The following is a 22,211-nucleotide window of genomic DNA, read 5'->3' as shown; positions in this document are numbered from 1 at the left end:
CTCAAAAGCTTTAATGGCTTCCTGTTGTCTCTAAGAATAAATACAAAATGCTCTGTTTGACATCCAAAGCCCTTCATAATCTAGCCCCCCCACTCCGCCCCACACCTACCTTCCCAGTCTTATTATACCTTCCTCCTGAACAGGTTCTCTTCAATCCAGTAACACCGACCTCCTGACTGTTCCACAAACATAACACTCCATCTCTTAGCTCTGGACACTCTCTTTGGCTGTTCCCTATGCATGGAATATTCACCCTCCTCCACTCTGACTACTGACCTTCCTAGTTTTCTTTAAGTCCCAATTAAAATCCCACTTCTAAAGGAAGCCTTTCCCAACCTCTCTTATTTCCAGTACTTCTCTTAATTATTTCCTACTTGTCATATATATTTTATATATATATATATATATAATATATATGTATATATATATATACACATACACACGTACCCATATATATATAACATATATACACATATATATATACACATATATTTTTTTGCTTTGTATATATTTGTTTGCAGGTCATTTCTCCCTTTAAATTGTAAACTCCTTGAGAACAGGGACTTATTCCCAGAACTTAGCACAGTGCTTGGCACTTAGCAGGCCCTTAATAAATGATTATAGATTGATTGACTGCTCTCCATCAGGAATAACATAGCTCCCGTCTTTAGTGCAACCCTGGTAGTCAAAGAACGTGTAGCCGTAATTACTATCCCTTAATGTAGAGTCCAGCCTGTATTGGACTCTATGAATATTTTTCTAACTTTTAAAAATACTTCACAATATTAAAAACTGTTCTTGTCATATCCATCGACCCTTGTCAAATTTACCAGTATTATTTTATGTTACTAAGCAGTAACCTTAGCAAATATTCAATTACACAAACTATATGTGTGTGTGCGTGCTATAAAAGATGCTTTCTAATGAACACCCACATAAGTTGCCATAGAAAGTACCTTCCATGAGTAAAACAAACAGCCACAACAGGTTGCCAATTGTTAATAGAAAGGAGGGATGTGTTTTTTAATTATGTCTCCATAGTACTAACAAAATCAGTGCATAATATTTTTGAGAAGTGTCAATATGCATTGAATGCATCCTTTTACAGGATTTTAGTAGGGAATAGGCAGATATTCTTAGAATACTTTTTTCCATCACAAAGTAGTCTGAAATATGAAGTGAATGCAGGAGCTTACTGTACTATTTGTTGGTTTTTAATTCTTTTTATTTATTTCATTAAATATTTTTCAATTACATTTAAAAAATTTTAACAATCATTTTTAAAGTTTCATCTTCCAAATTCTTTCTCCCTTTTGCCCCTCCTTCATCCTTAAGAAGACAAGCAATTTTACATTGATTATATATGTGAAGTCATGCAACACATATTTCCATATTAGCTATGTTGCAAAAAATAACACAAACAAAAAAAAACAATAAAAATTAAGAGTGTAAAAAAGTATCCTTCAATTTGCATTCAGAGTTCATCAGTTCTTTCTTTGGAAGTGGATAGCATTTTTCATTATGGGTCCTTTGGAATTGTCTTGGGTCATTGTCTGGATCAAAGTAGCTAAGTCTTTCACAATCGATCAGCTTTACAAAATTGCAATTACTGTGTATAATGTTCTGCTAATTTCACTTCGAATGAGTTCATATAAGTTTTCCCAGGCTTTTCTGAAACCATCCTGCTCATCATTTTTTATAAGACAATAGTATTCCATCCCAAACATATACTACAATCTGTTTAGCAATTCCTCAGTTGATGGACATCTGCTCAATTTCCAATTCTTTGCCATCACAAGAAGAAGTGCTGTAAATATCTTTGTAGACATGTGCTTTTCCCTTTTCTTGTTCTCTTTGGAAAACAAGTCTACTGTATTGCTGGGTCAAAGGGTTTGCAATTTTATCACATTTTGGGTGCAGTCCCAAACTGTCCTCCAGAATGGTCAGACTAGTTCACATTTCCATCAACAGTGCATTAGTGTCCCATTTTTCCCCACATCCCTTCCAACATTTATCATTTTCTTTTCCTGTCTTGTTAGCCAATCTGATAGGTGTAAAGTGATATTTTAGAGTTGTTTTAATTTTCATTTCTCTATGCAGTTGTGATTTAGATAATTTTTATATGACTATTGAGAGCTTTGACTACTTCTAAAAGCTACCCATTCATATCCTTTGACCATTTTCCAACTAGGCTCTTATTTTTATAAATTTGACCCAGTTTCATGTATACATATACATACACACATGTATTCCTATATATCTGAGAAATGAGACCTTCATCAGAGAAACTTGCTATAAATTTTTTCCAGTTTCCTGTTTTTTTCCCCTAATTTTGGCAGCATTATCTTTGTTTCGGCAAATGCTTTTTAATTTCCTGTAATTGAAATTATCTATTTTATTTCCTTCAGTCCTCCCTATCTCTTGTTTGTTCACAAACCCTACACATCCATAGATCTAACAGGTACATTTTCTCATTCTCCCCTAATTTACTTATGATATCACCCTTTACCTGTTTTGACATTATAATGGCATATGATGTGAGATATTGGTCTATGCCTAGTTTCGACCAAACTGCTTTACAGTTTTCCCAACAATTTTTGTCAAATGTTAAATTCCTTACCCCAAGGCTTGAATATTTGGGTTTATCAAACACTAGTTTAAGAACTATAGTTACTTGCTACTGTGCCTAATCTGTTCCATTGATTCATCACTATATTTCTTAGCCAGTACCAGACTGTTTTGATGACTGCCACTTTGTAATAAAGTTTGAAATCTGGAACTGCTAAGTTGCCTTCTTTCACATTTTTTTCATTTATTCCCTTGATAATCTCAAGCTATTTTTTCCAGATGAATTTTATTACTACTTTTCTAGTTCTATAAAATAATTCTTTGGTGGTTTATTATTAATTAATTATATATTATTACAGATTATTGGTTGTGTGTTATTAGTTATTATAGTCAGTTGCTTTAATAATTATTAAGTTCTTCAAAGATACATGTATCATTTTCCCATATAGAAAGGTAGACAGTTTAACCTTATTGAGTCCCTTCTGATTTCTGTCATGTTTACCTTTTAAAACTTCTCTTGATTCTTGTATTTAAAAACCAAATTTTCTATTCAGCTCTGGTCTTCTCATCAGGAATGCTTGAATGTCCTCTATTTCATTAATTATCTATTTTTCACTTGAAGGATTATACTTCATTTTTCTGGGTAGGTTATTCTTGGTTGTAATTTCACTCTTTTGCTTTCTGGTATAATATATTCTTACCCCTCTGAGGATCCATTAATGTGGAAGGTTCTAAATCTTTTGTGATTTTGACTGTAGCTCCACAATATTTAAATTGTTTCTTTCTAGCTGCTTACAATATTTTCTTCTTGACCTGGGAGTTCTGGAATTTGATTACAATATTCCTTGGAGTTTTCATTTTGGGATCTCTTTTAGGTGGTGATTGATAGATTCTTTCAATTTCTATTTTACCCTCTGGTTCTAGGACATCAAGGCAGTTTTTCTTGATAATTTCTTGAAATATGATGTCTGGCTCTTTTTTGACCATGGCTTTCAGGTAGGCCAATAGTTCTTAAGTTATCTCTCCTTGATCTATTTTCTAGGTCAGTTGTTTTTCTAATGAAATGTTTCACATTTTCTTCTTTCCACTTCCCCCGCTCCATTTTTGACTTTGTTTTATTCTTTCTTACTGTTGCATGGAGTCATTAGCTTCCACTTGGCCAATTCTAATTCTTAAGGAATTATTTTTCTTCAGTTAGTTTTTGTACCTCCTTTTCCACTTGGCCAATTTTCCTTTTTAAGGAGTTCTTCTCTGAGGTCTCATTTCTCAAATATATAGAAATATATGTGTGTATGTATATGTATATATGAAACTGGACCAAATTTATAAAAATAAGAGCCTAGTTGAAAAATGGTCAGAGGATATGAATAGGAAATTCTCAGAAGAAGTCAAAGCTATCAATAGTCATATAAATCTTCTTTTTGGTGCTTCTTTTACCTTTTGGCCAATCCTGTTTTATAAAGGTATTTTTCTACAGTATTTTTATGTTTCTTTTACCAAGTTGTGAATTGTCTTTTCATAATTTTCTACCTTTGCTTTCATGTCTTTACCCAATTTTTCTTCTAACTCTCTTGTTTGATTTTGAAAATTCATTTTTAGCTCTTCTGGGAATTTTTGCTGGGCTTGTGTCCAATTAACTTTTTTTTCGAACCTTTGCTTATAGCTGCTTTGACTTCATTGTCTTTTGAACTTGTTTCTTGATCTTGCCAGTCACTCTAGTACCTTTTTACGGTCAAGTCCATTGTTGTTTACTATTTTTCCACCCTATTTTTTTATTTGGAACTTTGTGTTAATGTTGGAATCTATTTCCATTGTGGGCAGGGGCGTGGGGGTGGGGGGTATTGTCTCAAGCTTCAGGCTTTTTCATGCTATTTCTTTTTGAGGTGGGGGTTGGATTTTTTTTTTTTTTGGTGCTTTCAAGGTTGCATGATCTGGGGAGAAGTGTGGTCATTGCCCTTTTTCTGCATTCTGTTCCTTACCGAGGAAAGGTCCCTGATCCCCTGGGATTACAATTGATCATGCTGCTCAGGGCTCCTACTTTCTTGGGGCTAGAAGTAATACTGCCCCTCAGGGCTTCCATTCCCCCTTGATTAAACATGCTCCTCTCTGCCCTTGAACTATGATTTAGAAGTGGGTATAGGTAATGGGTATAGAGCAAATAAATGTTGGATCTTGCATCTCTAGCTGGTGAGTTCCTGATACTGCTGTTGCTTCTGTCACCACCACCTAATCAGACCACTGGTGTTATATCTACCTTGGTTCTAGACCAGCCTTCTCCCCTGTGTCAACACCTCCTATGTTGTCTTGGGCAGAAGGATGTCAAATCCTGATCTTTTGTTGTCTCTGCCACTTTAGAATTCAATTTGAGTCATCATTTTAAAGTTGTTTCAAGGGGAATGTTGGGAGAGCTCAGCTGAGTGTTTTCTCTACTCCGCAATCTTGGCTCTGCCCCCAGAAGTGCTGCTAATTGTTGATTATAAAACACACACATACATACACACACAACATATGATTTAGCAGAACAAAATAACATTTTAAAGGCTTTTTTTCTCAACAAGGTGTCTCCCATCCATACATCAAAATAATTCAGAATTCATTGAAAGATTAAAACAATGATAACTCTGTTTAATAACCCTCTGAGCATAAATATCAGATGGAGCATAAAATAAGTAGATGTATGTTTGCCAGATGTGTTCAGCATTGTGATAGTAGGGAGATGTGTATGTGTGTGTGTGTGTGTGTGTGTATGTGTGTGTGTATGCGCGTATGTGTATGTGTAGTAAGTGGCTAATTTGGAGAGAGATTTTATGTGTTAGTGAAGTCCTTCAAATGTTTCCACTTATGGGTAACATTGTGTTGGTTACATTAAGCTCTGAACTTTGCAGAGCTTCCTGGAGGTGACCCATAAATGCTCAAAAGAATGGGCTGAAAAAAATGTCTCTTGACCATATCATGAAATGCAATTAGATAGACAATCTATAGAGCTTTTCGTCAATACACAAAATCATACACATATGTATGTATATGTATATGTGTATATAAAATAGGCTGTACACATGTACAATAAATTGGACATATAATTAAATTGGTGGAGGAGTGTAGGGTGGATTGCTTTAAGGAAATTACCAAGATAATTTAATCACACCAAACTTCTTCCAGAAACAAAGGATTTTTAATACCAATATCTTACGTGTTGTTGTTAGTGTTGTTTTAAGGCTGACAGACATGAAATTCAGCTCTTGCCCAAGAGTTGAAAGCGAGCATCACAGAGATAATAGAGATATGAAGAAATTCAGAGAAATCCAGGAATAAAGGATCAGGAAAATGGATGATATAAAAAGATGGTTTAGTTATGTGTTAAAAGTGAGGTATGATAGGTGGACAGCCTGAGTACTCTACTATTTGTTTCACAAAGATAGGTCTTCGGAACATTACAGGATTATCTGAGAGTGGATTTAGGACACATACAAAAGTCACATGTGATGGCAGTCATGGCTGGATTGTAATCTGAATCATTGGAGGTGAATGCTTGAATTGATGAGATCACAAATTAAACTGAGTTTGAATATTTGTTCCACATCCACATTTATTGAAGAATTTTTCTTTGCTTCCCTATGTTAATCTTATTAACAGTATTGTAATCATTCTGTATGTTGTGCCTTTGGTCCACTTTCTTTGCTCTTCATCACTTCCTAGCAATCTTCCCACATAATCCTCAAGTTCTTCATCTTCTCTGTTCTTTCTGTCAGTAATCTTGGGATATCTAGTTGAAGCAGTAGAATCACTGGGTCTTTGTGTATGAACATTTCTATAACTTTTCTTCCTTTGTTTCTAATTGTTAAGAATCATGAGTCAATTCCTAGTTTCAGCAACAATGAATCGCTGTACCTCTCTTCTTGCAAACTTCCCAACAATGAGATTCCCATCTTTTAGTGTCTTTGCCAACTTGATGGTTATGAAGTGAACTCTTCGTACTTCGATTATTTTGGTTTTGAATATATTTTAATTTATTATTGATTATTCCTATTTTGAAAATTGTCCATTCACATCAACAACTTAGTTATTGTATATTTGTATTATTTCCCTATACAATTTGTATACCAGACTTCAATCAGAATTATTTCATGCAAATACTTTCAAAAATCATTTTATTCAAATTCTAGCTGTATCAGTTTTATATTTATAAAACTTTTAAGTGTTGATATGATTTTTATGAACTTTTTCTGTGTCTGGTTATGATTTTTCTTTATTCATAATTCTGAGAGATACGACTTTCCATTATCCTCTAATATTTTCTGTTTTTAATCTTGATACTTATATCATTTATCCATTCAAAATCTATTCTGATATTAAGCATATCTTACGTGTAAACCTATTTTTATTTCTGCCCAGTTTTTCTATCAGTTCTTGTACTATAAATAGTGCTTTTTCCTAGTAGTCTGTGTTCTTGGATTTATCACATGCTGTATACATGTGTTTCCAGTAGTGTGGTATAGTAGTTAGAGCATCGAATCTAGAATCACACAGGGTTTAAATTCCCCCCCTCAGATACCTAGTAGTTCTTGGACCCTGGGCAAGTGACTTTTCTCAGTTTCAACTGTAAAAATGAGGATTGTAATAGAACCTCTTACCTCACAGTTCTGGTGTGAGGATCAAATTGTATATTTAGATTACCTTATGAACCATAAAACACTCTGCTTAATATCTTAAAGTCATGTAAACCATAAAACCTTCTACAAACACCATCAATTGCTATTAATAGCAATAGTTTTTATTCACCTGATATCTTCCATGGCTCTATTTTTCAGTTGCTAGTGTCTTTCCTTCCCAATATTAAATAATTTGGATAATTACTACTTTCCAGTAGGCCTTGAGGTCTGGCACCCTTCTTTAGAATTTTTATATATCCTTTTATATTATTTTAAACTGACTTTTGTTATTATTTTGTTGAAATCTCTAAAATAATTCTTTTGTTATTTGGATGTTCTAACACCAAATCTGTGAAATAGTTTTGGTCACAAATGGTACTGTTATTCTGCCTCATAGCTTTTCTTTTGTTTCTATAAAAATTGTTTTGTAATTGTATTTATACAAGATCTGTATGTATTTTATTAGGTTTGATTCCCAGATACTTAATACATTCTTTTTTATCTTAAATGGCATTTCTCTTCCTATCTCTTCCTTACAGTTACTCCATCTCCCAACTCTGTCTTTGCACTGACTTTCCATCATGCCTGGGAAGCTCTCTCTCCTCATCTCTACCTCTTAGCCTTCCTCTCTTCCTTCAAGACTCTCCTCATATATTGCCTTCTACAAGAGGCCTTTCCTGATCCCTACCTTACCAACTCAGTGCTTTTCCTCCAGGGGTATGCTGGAGCCAAATCAAACTGAATCCTGAGTTGCCTGCTAAATCTTCACTGTGAGAACTTATACCTTGGAAATTGGCAAATGATTCAGATAAGGGCTTGATATGTTGTTTTGTTGATTGTCTAGACTTAAGAAAGTGATGGAGAAATATTAATAATACAGACTAAACTTTAAAATGTCATGTGGTACATTTTTCCTCTTGAGATCTGATTTTTAAACGTTTCCCAGCACATTCCTGCTTTCCTCTGAGGTCACTTCCATCTGTCCTATATATTTTTTGTATATACAGGTATTCCTTCTTCATTGAATAGAATTAGATAAGGAGTTTCAAACAGGTCAGATTCCATTATATTCTATTAACTTGTTTTTGCCTGTCTTTGTGCTCACTTTCTCTTACTCCTATGTTCAAAATAAAAAAAAAAGGAAATAAACTGAAACAAGACCAAATACAATTATACTATGAATGTTACCTTCATTTTGTCCTCAGTTACATAATGGGCAGAAATTGATACTTAATGAGAACATTTCCCCTAGTTTTTCCACAAATTCTATTTGAGTCACCCCTTTAAAATTATACAGCCCAAATATATTCCTCTACCAAATGTTGTATGCTAAAGTCTAGTTCTCTCTTTACTTCAACACTTTTCTTTCAGTGAACTATTTGATGCTTGTTGGTGCTAAACCTTACATTTGTGTGTGTTTGTATGTATATCTGAAGGACAGAATGGTAGGGAAAGAGAGGGAGAGGGAAAGAGAGACAGAGACAGAGAGACAGAGACAGAGAGAGACAGAGAGAGAGAGAGAGAGACAGAGACACACACACACACACACACACGCACAGAGAGAGAGAGAGAGAGAGAGAGAGAGAGAGAGAGAGAGACAGAGAGAGAGAGAGAGACAGAGAGCATCTAAGGAAAAAACCTTTTAACACCTAAACCATTAGGGGTTTCTGAGAATAAGCTATATCAAACTATACTCATTTCTTTAAAAAAAAAACTAGCAACATTAGGTAGTTCAGAGGGACATTGTGGCATAGTGGAGAGAGTTTTGGACTTGCAGTCAGGAACATACAAGTACAAATTCCATTTTTGGTGCTCTAAGGCAAGTTACAACTTAGCTAAATGTCAAAAAGTGCTCTACTATCTGAACTGGTGAATGGAATTCTCACACCAACAAATTAGAAGTCATTGACCTAACATTAGGTTAGTAGATCTGGAAAAAATGACATGGAAAAAATGCCTCCATTTTAGGAAGACATTTTTACAAATGCACTCCTGATGTTTCTATGGATAAGATAGAAAAATACAGATATATCAGATGATAGTAACATTAGGTATATTTGAAGTTGTTTGAATACTGTACCCTCTGTGTCAGCCAGAAAATCTTTAGTGGAATGTTACAGGCTTTGTTCTTGGCAATATCAAATTTAACATTTTTATAAATGATTTTACTGAAATCATAAGGGGTATGCTTATCAGATTTGCTGGTACTGGCTGATGGCTTTAGCTACTACAATGGATAATGGAATCAATATTCTAAATTATCTCAACAGACAGTAACATTGGGCCAAAACCAACAAGAGAAAATTTGCTCTTCAATACTTCTTAAATTAATCCATGATCTCATCAATGTGGGTATTTTTTTTTCTTGGTGCAGATTGCAACCCATCCATACCTTCTCCTTTGCTCTGGTTCTTATTGTTCATTTCTATTCCTTGGAAATAGCTTAGAATTAAAAGGACAAAAGAATGTTTCCAAAAATGAAATAGGTTGATTGCCTTATGAGATACTAAGTTCCCCATCATACAAGGTGTTTGAACAGAGATTGATTAGCCATCTCTATAGATTGGCTTACTTCTGAACTGGGTGGGAGATTAAATGACCTCTTGGGTCCTTTTTCTGACATTACAAAAATTAGCATTAGGTTCACTTTCTATTTTGTCAGTAGAGGATATATTTTCAACTTCCCTTCTGTCTACATCCTTCAAAAGAAAAAAGTTTCTTGATTTGAGGATTTATCAGAAGTCACATAAACCTGAATATTAGTTACTACCAACGTTGAATTGTGTAGTAAGAAGGAGGATGGGAAAAATCTTTACGTGGAAAATCAAATAGGAAACTGGTGAGAGTATGGTCCTCAACAGGCTACATCTATATAGAATGAATTGGAAATTGGGCAGAGAATCTTTGCTTAACTGGTCGTTTAGAAAATTCAAAGCACAGTTGCCTCCATTGAATTTGGTAATTAGAAAAGTTGCTCAGAGAAAATATTAGAGTAGAAAATTGAGTAACTCTTGCTTCACCTTGAACTCTAAATATTATCTTTAAGTTTCCAAAAGAAACCCTTCTATGATCTAAATTATATATAATATAGAAATTATAATTTTCACATGAGGTGAACTTTTTAGGTCTCATATTTCCTTCTTTTGCTTTGTATCAATGTGTTCTTTTGGAAGGTCATCATTATTATTCACCACACCAAGACAAAAAGAGGTGGAGAAAAGTGTAGTAGTTCAGATGCATAAAACACCCTACTTTTCAGTATAATCATTTATAGAGGTAAAGAAATATTATAGTGAGAGAAATTTGGTGTGAGAAACTTAAAGCCCCCAATTAATCAATCTAAGTTAGAGAAAGTCATAGATTTTTTTTAAGAGCAAAATAGCTTCAGGGAGAAATGGGTGTAGTGAAGAAATCAATAAAAAAGGTTTTAAAAAATTAATTCACTTCTTAAAGGAAGCATAATATATCTAACAATTTTCCTTAATTCTCATTTTGTACTATTTTCTGTTAGAATAAGCCAACTTAAGCTAGTGGTATTCTTAAAGGTACTGTAGAAATGCACAGGCTGTGATATGTGAAGATACATTCTGAAAAGGCATTTTCCTGTGAATAGTGAGTATTTGAGAGATTGACATGGTGATCAAATTGTCTTTTGTCTCAAATATCTAAATCTGCTAAGAGCACTCATAATGATCTGATAATCCTGTATTATCTTTCATACAGAGATTCCAAAAGCCAGCCATCCTCAGGGCCTATACTCTAGCCATGAGATGTGCCGATAAAAGGCAAATTTCTCAGAAGTAACTCGGAAAGCAAATCACCATCCCATCAAGGTGTGTGTGTGTGTGTGTGTGTGTGTGTGTGTGTGTGTGTGTGTGTGTGAGAGAGAGAGAGAGAGAGAGAGAGAGAGAGAGAGAGAGAGAGAGAAACAGAGAGAGAAACAGAGAGAGACAGAGACAGAGACAGAAAGAAATCACTAAAGTCCCTTGGATGCATGTGAGATGCATCACCAAATCTAACATGAGTTGGACAGGTTTATAGTAGTTCTATTTTTTCTTTTCCAGGTAAGACAGTACATGAACATCTTGACTACCTACAGATTCCTAGGACTCAGGCACAGAGTGAGATGAACTCTTTTCTCCCCAGCTGCTCAGAAAAAATGTTAAGCCTTTTCTCCAAGCAGATCCAACCCTTGGGAAAACTCAGGATCCTAAATCTGTGTTCCAGATTTGATTCTGCAAGTAATTAGAAGTATAACTTTGATCAGGTAATTTATCCTCTCTTGACCATGATTCACTCATTTATACCTTGAATGTGTTGGATTGCTATGATTTCAGATGGCTTTCTTTTTCTGTTCAAAAATTCGATAAAATATATGTGTATATATGTATATATGTATATACATATATACACATATATTTTATCGAATATATATATATATGTATATACATATATACACATTGTTTATTGGATGATTTCCCCTGAAGGGACTAGTAGACATTGAGGGAGGCAAAAAGGATAGATATACAATCCCTGTGATCATAAGGCTTATACGCTTCAAGATCAATAAAGTAATAGTTTCTAAACATTTGGTCATGCCATCATTAATTTTATTAGCATGTGCCTACAATGAAACCATGTTTACTTATTTATAAGTTATATGTAATTATTACTGTAGTAATAATTAAAAATATTATGTTGTACAAAAACATTAAAATAGTGATATGAAGATGAGTATTTTAAAACACTGTGAACCATACAAAATCATTTTAACTTGCACTAAAATATTATTAGTAATTATAGGTTAATGATAATAATGTGATTGAATATGTTTCATTATTTTTTTAAAAAACTATTTATTTAACTCTTGTGTCATACAACATTTTGAAGTTCATGCTCTAGGTTGAGAATATTTTCATCCTTGGTTTTAATGGCTCTCATAACCAAAAAAGACACAGCTAGGTCCTGAATAGTACAAAAAAAATGAAGCCCCTGAAGAGGTTGCAGGATTTCAAATTTATACTATTTAAAGTTAAAATTATGTAAAATATGGTAATTCATCTATACCCAGTCTTTAAAAAATGAAAATTAATAGGGTAAATTTAAAATATTTTCAGATTTTTAAAAAATGGCTTCAAGATGGAAGCGCCACAGTTAGACAATACTTTGCATTCATTTTCCAACAGCAACTATGCTTGGTTTCTACTGCTTCCCCCAGGATAATTTCATCACCTGAAATCTCATCATCAAGGTGAATGATTCAGCTGTAATATCCAATACCTCAGTTTTCTCTCCACTTTGATTGGAGGGCAGAGCAATAAACTTCTCCCAAAGCCTCCCTTTGTAGAAGGTTAAGAAGTTTTTAGCTACCTTCATTTTCCACTAGCTGCTCTGCTTGGTTCCAACTCTATGACCATCCTTCCCTGCAACCACTATGCCCACTCTCCTAACATCATGCCCTGAGCTGAGTACCCTCTGCCACCCTTCCCAATTCTTTTGCTTTTCAATTTCAATTTGTGTATTGTTTTCCCCATTAGAATGTAAGCTCCTCGAGAGCAGGGATTATCTTTCTTTTTCATACTTGTATCCCCAGTGTTTAGAATAGTTCCTGACACATAGTACATACTTAATAAATGTTTCTTGACTGTTTCTTGACCACATAGTGGTTTTAACAATATGAATCAACAATGTGATGTAGGGGCCCCAAAAGCTAATGTGGACAGCATTAGGAGAGGGATAGCTTTCAGGAATAGGAAGGTGGTAGTTCTGCTTTATTCTTTCCTGGTTGGATATTGCCTAAGGTATTGTGTTCAATTTGGGGCATGACAGTTTAGAAGAATATTGATAACCTGGAGAGAATCCAAAGCAGGGATTCAAGATGGTAAAATGCCTTGAATCCATACCCCTTAAGGATGAATAAATAAGGATGACTATTGCATAGAAAAATAGGAGGTGGGCATATTGTGCAGAAGAGTGATTATACTTCTTGTCTAATCCTTTTGCCTCTTTGCTACTCTTCTGGCAAGACACTCCTCCCTGCTGTTCATCTTTACCGGCTGTCTCCCATGCCTGGAATTCTCTCCTTCTTCATCTCAGTCTCTTGGCTTCCCCTAGTTTTTTTCAAATCTTGGCTAAAACCCTGCCAAAGGCAAGAAGGCTTTTCTGATTCTTCTCAATTCTAGTGGCTTCCCCATGAGATTATGTCCAATTTATCTAGTATATGTCTTATTTGTACATAGCTATTTGCACATTGTCACCACCAGCCGACCATGAGTTTCTTGAGAACAGGGACTGTTTTTGCCTTTCTTTGTATCCCTAGCACTAAACCAGTGCCTGCCATGAAGCAAGTACCTAATAAATGCAAGAGCAATGGGCAGAAGTTGAAATGAAAATGAATTTATCCTTGATGTTAGGGAAAAATTCCTAACAATGAAAACTATCTGAAAGTGGAAGTTCAGGTCACCTTGGCTGGAATCAAGTTCCCTTTCAATTGAAGTCTTCAAGCAAACTTTCAAAATAATATGTATGTCCTGTGGGAAAGAGACTGGGACATTGCTGTGACTGGAGAAACCACATTTATTCCTTTAATTAGTTAATATGCACACTGTAATGTTACAAAGAAGAAAAACATAATTATCTGATAGGATTTGTTCCTACAAAAAGCATGCTGGTAATTTTTTTAGTGCAATGGTCATTTCTAAAATGTTATAATTTTATTCCTTAAATCCACTAAAATTATTTATACTTTAATTTTTCATATTTAATAATAGTCTAACATTATACAAAAACAATTTCCCAAAGGGTGGAGCCAAGACGGCAGCATGAAAACAGCTTCTTACTGAGCTCTTTCACAAATTCTCTCAGATACCTCTAAAAAAGTTAATCTGGGCAGATTTGGGAGAGTTAGAAGCCACTAGTAGACTGAGTGTAGCAAATTTCCAAGCCAGGAGAATCCAAAGGGTCAACAGGATGGATCTGTAGGCTGGGAGAGCATCCTGTGCATGGAACTGCACCATAACATACCAAAGCAGGAGCAGCTGCAGGCTCAGTCATCCATCCAGTCTGGGAGAATGCTGGGCATATGAAACTGGTGGTGATCCCCTGGCCAAATTCCAGAATTATCAGGTCAAGCAGAAAATAATGCAAGCAGCCAGAAAGAAACAATTCAAATATCATGGAACTACAGTCAGGATCGTGCAGGGTGTTGCAGCTTCTACATTAAAAGACAGGTGAAATTGGAATATGATATCCTGAAAGGCAAGGGAGCTTGGACTACAACAAAGGATCAACTACCCAGCAAAATGAGCATAGTTTTTCAGGCAAGGAGATGGATATTCAACGAAATAAGGGAATTCCAGATCTTCCTGATGAAAAGGCCATAGCTCAATGGAAAATTTGATCTTCAAATGCAAAACTCAAGAGAGACATAAAAAGGTAAATGGGGAAAAAAACAAACCTTGTTAATAAGGGCAAATTGTTTACATCCTTATATAGGATTATATTGTGAGATATATATATATATATATATATATATATATATATATATATATATATGTCAGTCTTGAAAATAGCAGTTATTGTGACAATTGAAAGGAATATACATAGACTGAGGGTGTCAGTATAAAATAACTGATATAATGATAAAACATAAGTGGTATAAAGGGATGGTTCTGGGAGAAGAGGTAAGGTGGTAGTAGAAAAAGGTAAATTACATCACATGAAGAGGCACAAAAACATATTATAATAGAGGGAAAGAAAGGAGGGAGAAGAGCAGTATTTGAGCTTTACCTTCATCAGATTTGGTTCAAGGAAAGATTAACATACTCTGATAAGTATGGAAATCAAACTTGTCCTACAGGTAGTAGGAGGGGAAAGGGTAAAGAAAAGCGAGAGGTGGTCAGAAAGCAAGGAAGAAGTAGAAAGGTGGAAAGGATAAAATAAGGAAGAGGAATCAATAGGGAGGGTAAACTGAGGAAAGTGGCTGTCAAAAGCAAAACTCTTTTGAGGAGTGGAAAGGAGAAGGGAGAAATAAAAGCATAAATGGGGGGGTGGGAAGGATGGAGAAAAAGACACAGATAGTAATCATAACTGTGAATGTGAATGGATGAATTTTCCCATAAAATGCAGGCAGATAGCAGAATGGATTAAAAACCATAATCCTACAACATGTTGTTTACAAGAAACACATTTGAAACAGGGGGATACACACTGAGTAAAGGTAAAAGCATGTAGTAGAATATATTGTGCATCAGCTAAAGTAAAAAAAAAAAAAGCAGGGGTAGCAATCCTAATCTCAGACAAAGCTAAAGCAAAGATAGATCTAATTAAAAGAGATAAGGAAGGACACTATATCCTGCTAAAAGGCACCATAGACAATGAAGCAATATCATTATTTAACATATATGCACCAAGTGGTATAGCATACAGCTTCTTAAAGGAGAAGTTAAGGGAGTCACAGGAAGCAATAGACAGCAAAACTACACTAGTGGGGGACCTCAACTTCCATGTCTCTGAACTTGATGAATCTAATCTCAAATTAACAAGAAAGAAGTTAAGGAGGTGAAGAGAATTTTAGAAAGGGCAGATATGATAGACTTCTGGAGAAAACTGAATGGGGATCAAAAAGAATATATCTTTTTCTCAGTGGTATATGGCACATACTCGAAAACTGACCATGTACTAGGGCACAAAAACCTCACAATCCAGTGCAGAAAGGCAGAAATAGTCAATTCACCCTTTTCAGATCATGATGCAATAAAAATTATTTGTAATAAGGAACTATAGAAAGATAAACTAAAAATTAATTGGAAACTAAATAATCTAATCCTAAAGAATGAGTGGGTCAAAGAACAAATCATAGAAACAATTAAGAACTTCATTCAGGAGAATGACAATAATGAGACAACATACCAAAACTTATGGGATGCAGCAAAAGCAGTTCTTAGGGGAAGTTTTATGTCTCTAAATGCTTATATGAATAAAATAGATAAAAAAGAGATTAATGAATTGGGCATGCAACTGAAAAAGCTAGAAAAAGAACAAATTGAAAATCCCCAATTAAATACCAACTTAGAAATGCTAAAAACCAAAGGAGAGATTAATAAAATTAAAATAAAGACAACTTTTGAACTAATAAATAAAACTAAGAACTAGATTTATGAACAAAACAATAAAACTGATAAACCTTTGGTCAATTTGATTTAAAAAAAGAAAGAAGAAACCCAAATTACCAATATCAAAAATGTAAAGCATGAATTCAACTCCAATGAAGAGGAAATTAAAACAATAATTAGGAATTATTTTACTCAATTGTATGCCCATAAATTTGACAACCTTAGGGAGATGGATGAATATTTACAAATATATAAATTGCCCAGATTAACAGAAGAGGAAGCAAAATACCTAAACAACCCCATCTCAGAAAAAGAAATTGAACAAGCCATCAATGAACTCCCCTGGAAAGAATCTCCAGGGCCAGATGGTTTTACATATGAATTCTATCGAACATTTAAAGAACAATTAATTCCCATACTTTATAGACCATTTGGGAAAATAGGTGAAAAAGGAGTCCTACCAAATTCTTTTTATGACACAAATATGGTAGTAATACCCAAACCAGGAAGAGTCAAAACAGAGAAACAAAATTATAGACCAATTTTCCTAATGAATATTGATGCAAAAATTTTAAATAAAATACTACCAAAAAGATTGCAACAACTTATCACGGGAATAATACACTATGACCAGGTAGGATTTATTCCAGGAATGAAAGACTGGTTCAATATTAGGAAAATAACAACAACAAAACTAGCAGAAACCATATGATCATCTCAATAAATGCAGAAAAAACCTTTGACAAATACAACACTCATTCCTATTAAAAACACTAGAAAGCATAGGAATAAATGGAGTCTTCCTTAAAATTATAAATAGCATCTACCTAAAACCATCAGCAAGCATTATATGTAATGGGGGTAAGGTAGATGCATTCCCAATAAGATTAGGGGTGAAACAAGGATGTCCATTATCACACCTATTATTCAATTTGGTACTAGAAATGTTAGCTTTAGCAATAAGAGAAGAAAAAGAAATTGAAGGAATTAGAATAGGCAAAGATGAAACTAAATTATCACTCTTTGCAGATGATATGATGATTTACTTAGAGAATCCTAGAGAATCAAGTAAAAAACTATTAAAAATAATAAAAAACTTTAGCAAATTTGCAGGACATAAATAAACCCACATCCTCAGCATTCCTATATACTACTAACAAAGCCCAACAGCAAGAGATAGAAAGAGAAATTCCATTTAAAGTTACTGTAGACACTATAAAATATTTGGGAGTCTACCTGCCAAGACAAACCCAGGGCTTATATGAACACAATTACAAAACACTTATCACACAAATAAAGTCAGATCTATATAAATAGGAAAACATCAGTTGCTTGTGGTTAGGTTGGAAGCTAATATAATAAAAATGACAATTTTACCTAAATTAATTTACTTATTCAGTGTCATACCAATCAAACTACCAAAAATTATTTACAGAGCTGGATGAAATAATAACAAAATTCACCTGGAAGAACAAAAGTTCCAGAATATCTAGGAAATTAATGAAAAGAAATGCTAGGGAAGGTGGCCTAGTCAGACCAGATATTAAACTGTATTGTAAAGCAGCAGTCATCAAAACTACTTGGTACTGGCTAAGAGACAGAGTGATGGATCAGTGGAATAGGTTAGGTACACTAGATGTAATAGTCAATGATTATAGCAGTCTACTCTTTGATAAGCCCAAAGAATCCAACTTCTGGATAAAGAATTCACTATTTCACAAAAACTGATGGGAAAATTGGAAAATAGTATGGCAGAAGCTCAATATCTTACACTGTATACCAAAATAAAGTCAAAATGGGTTCACAATTTAGAAATAAAGGCTGATAATATAAACAATTTGGGAGAGCAAGGATTAGTTTACCTGTCAGATTTATGGGAAATTCATGATCCAACAAAAGATAGAGAGCACTACAAAATGCAAAATAGATAATTTTGATTATGTTAAATTGAAAAGTTTTTGTATAAACAAAGTCAATGCAACAAAGATTAGGAAGGAAGCAGAAAATTTGGGAAAAAATCTTTACAACCAGTGTCTCTGGTAAAGGCCTCATCTCTAAAATATACAGGGAACTGAACCAAATTTATAGGAATACAAGTCATTCCCCAATTGAGAAATGATCAAAGGACATGAACAGGAAGTTTTCAGAGGAAGAAATTAAAAATATCTTAATCATATGAAAAAATTCTCTAAATCACTATTGATTAGAGAAATGCAAATCAAAACAACTCTTAGGTGCTGCATGTTTCCTGTAATCAAAATGACTAACATGACAAAACAGGAAAATCGTAAATGCTGGAGAGGATGTGGGAAAATTGGAACATTGCTACTTTGTTTGTGGAGTTGTGAATTGATCCAGCCATTTTGGAGAGCAACTTGGAACTATGCCCAAAGGGCTAAAAAATGTGCATACCCTTTGACCCAGCAAAACCACTTCTAGGCTTATATCTCAAAGAGATCATACAGGTGGAAAATGGACCCTTATGCACAAAAATATTTATAGCTGCTCTTTTTGTGGTGGCAAAGAATTGGAAATCAAGGGGATGTCCATCAATTGGAGAATGGCTAAACAAATTGTGGTATATGAATGTAATGGAATACTGTTGTGCAAAAAGAAATGAAGAGCAGACTTCATTACAACCTAGAAAGACTTATATGAACTGATGCTGAATGAGGGGAGCAGAACTAGGAGATCATTATGCATGATTACAGACACAGGGTATCTGTAAGGACTAACTTTGATGGACTTGACTCCTCTCATCAACATAAGGTTCAAAGGCAGCTCCAAAAGACTCATGATGGAAAAAAACTATGCACATCCAGAGAAAGAATTATGGAATCTGAGTGCAGACTGAGGCAAACTATTTGCTCTCTTTTTTTCTCCTTTTTTGGTTAAGTTTCTCCTTTCTCATGATTCATTCCATTGGTTATAATTCTTCTTTACAACTGGACTATTATGTAAATAAGTTCAATGTGAAGGTAAATATAGAACCTACGTTGGATTATATGCCATCTTGGGGGGAGGGGGAGGGGAGGAAAGGGGAGAAAAATTGGGACCCCAAAACCTGTGGAACTGAATGTTGTAAACCAAAAATAAAAAAATAAATTAAAAAAAAACCAATTTCCCACACTAATGTATTACTCTCATGCCCCATCTGAGTTTCTTTCAAAGGCTTTATTAGCAGTATAAATACCCTGGAAGACCCTACTGCGGTGTTTGAGAACCAGTCTAGGTAATTCAAAGAGGTTCATTACCAAAGTTTGGCCACTAGATGATAATTACTTTTTTGGACAAAGCTATTCACAAAACCATCTCCTAACACATCAAAAGGTTTTGGTATGCTTCCATGAAAGGAGCACCAATATCAATGAAATCACAACTCTATTGGAATAGAAAAATATCATACTTGCCAAAAAATTGGAGCTACTAATTTTGTAATTAATAAGTACAAAACTCTCCATATTTTGTAACTCATGTTATTCAAGGAGGCTCATCAGAATAATGACTAATCTGCCAATAAAAGTGACCTAAACATGCTGCTTTAATGACTGTTGAAAAATTGGATATATCAGATAGGTTTTTTTCTGAACATGTAAAACACTGCATAACAATGACAGTATCATTTTCTATGAATTGATACATATAAAAATCTATACATGCTAATTGTTCAAATGGGAAGTAAAATAATACTTTTACTCTATATTTGGTACTACTCAGGCACCATCTATAGTCTTCTGCCATTTGATACTTAGGGAGTTATAAAACATTTCATCAAGTTATAATTTACAATTTGAACAGAGAAGGGGACAGAAAGTGCCTTAAAGGAAAATTATTATTATTTTTGACCTTTCTTCTCTCAACTTGGTTCAATTCAACTGAACTCAACAAGAATCTCTTTTGTACATACTGCATGCAAGACATTGTGCTAGGTGTTAAAGATTAAAAAAGAAAGAAACACTTAGCAGGAAAACAAGGCCTACTCTCAAGAACCTTATATTCTACTGAGGATACAACATTTACACAAATAAATAAATGCATGATATTTTAAAATGGTGAGAGCACTAGCAACTAGGAGATCAGTGAAGGTTTACTGTAGCAGGTGGTCTCTTTTCTTCCTACTTGACTCTTTTTATGTGGAAAATGGAAACTAGTGATTTCATAATCTATATTTTAAAATTTGACTTCTTTAGAATTCCTGGATCACATATAGTCCCTAATCAAGGAACTCTGTGGCATCTGTGGGGGGCAGGGGCCAGCAAGAAATGCAAGGGTGATACCTTTCCTCCATATTCTCCCCTTTCACTTCCTCCTACCTGGCCAGCCAAATTCCTTGGGTGGTGAAGAGTGGAGTAACATGGCTGTACACACTTTTGGATAAGCTAGGAGTCACCAACTACGTGTCATCCAGTAATATGGACTACCAATTCTTACCAACTACTATGCCACTGAATCCCAAGTTTCCTAGGATTTGCCCGATACTGTCCTGATATCCTCTAGACCCTTTAGACATTGCAATTTGACCAGCCGATTTACCATAAAGAGCCCTATGTCTTGCCACCTACTTTGTGACTAAACCTTTAGTCCATTCTAGTCACCCAGCAGTTAAACTCTCTTATTGGTGGTGTTACCTCCCCCACCCCCATTAGAGTATAGGCTCTTTAAGAACAAAAATGTGAACGCTTAATAAATGATTTTGCATTTATTCATTTCATTTTTTTATCAAGCAGCTTACAGCTTCCCAACATATGTACATGGCCTATTGTCCTTCTGTTTAGAAGGATCAGAGATGGGGTTAAAGTGCCTTTATTAAGGCAAACAAAAATTTGGAGAGTATAATGAAATTAGCAATGCCAGTTGTTGAACTAGTTCATCAGACTATACATACACCCTGTTTAGATGATGTCAAGGGACAATGAATTGGGCCCAAAGTTAAATAGAAGGAGGAAAAAGAATAGCATTTGGGTAACACTTTCCAAGATCCAATGCTACTCAATACCACAAAGGCCAATCTTTCCTGTATTTTCCTCATTATGGTATATGACTAAGATATAAAATAAACTGATCTCAAAATAATCAAAAGGGCTGTTAATCCAAAGGGCAATAGAAAGATATACAATGGATATGCATTGTCTTTTATCAATGATAACAAATTTTAGACATGGTATAAAAGCCATCACCCAGGACACAGAGAACTGAAAGAGAGCTTCTCCAATTATCTAGTGAGACAATAGACAATAGAAGTATTGTTCTGGTACTTCCTGGAACAATAAGAGAATCAGAGGAAGGCCTAGTCAGTGGATCATCTATAGAAAAGTTTTTAAAAATTGTGACCAAGAATGGTAAAGAATGCAATTGCATAAGGGTTGTGGTCTGCACTGTTGGTTTTGGGTATTTTTGGGGGGAGGAGGAGGGGTACAGGGGAGGTTATCACATATTCTTACAGATGAAGTCAAAGTTTCATCTAAGTGCTAAAGAATTACACATACATGAACACTATAAACATAAGAAAAATGGATTTTGAATTTGAGGCTACTCATTTATATTACTTATATTTAAGAATTGGGAAGTTTAGTTGTTCATTTTTTTTAAAGAAATCTGCTACTAAAAGGATGGTCTTTTTAGAGAGGCAGAGACATCTAGATCTATAATTAATTCATTTGGTGAATCATAGTTAGGAAATTCACTTTGACAAAGCAGATAGGCAAGTCACTTGGATCTTATAACTTTAGAGAACCGCTTGGAGCATTGAGAGATTCAATGACTTGCCAATGGTTCCACAGCTACCTTGGGTCAGAAGTAAGGCTTGCATCCACATCTTCCTGACAACAAAGCTAGCCCTCTATCCTGTAGAACATAGTGCTTGATCATTTGCCGAAAGTGA

Source organism: Trichosurus vulpecula, chromosome 1, assembly GCF_011100635.1.
Source record: "Trichosurus vulpecula isolate mTriVul1 chromosome 1, mTriVul1.pri, whole genome shotgun sequence".
NCBI lineage: Eukaryota > Metazoa > Chordata > Mammalia > Diprotodontia > Phalangeridae > Trichosurus > Trichosurus vulpecula.
This window is presented reverse-complemented; position numbering follows the sequence as displayed.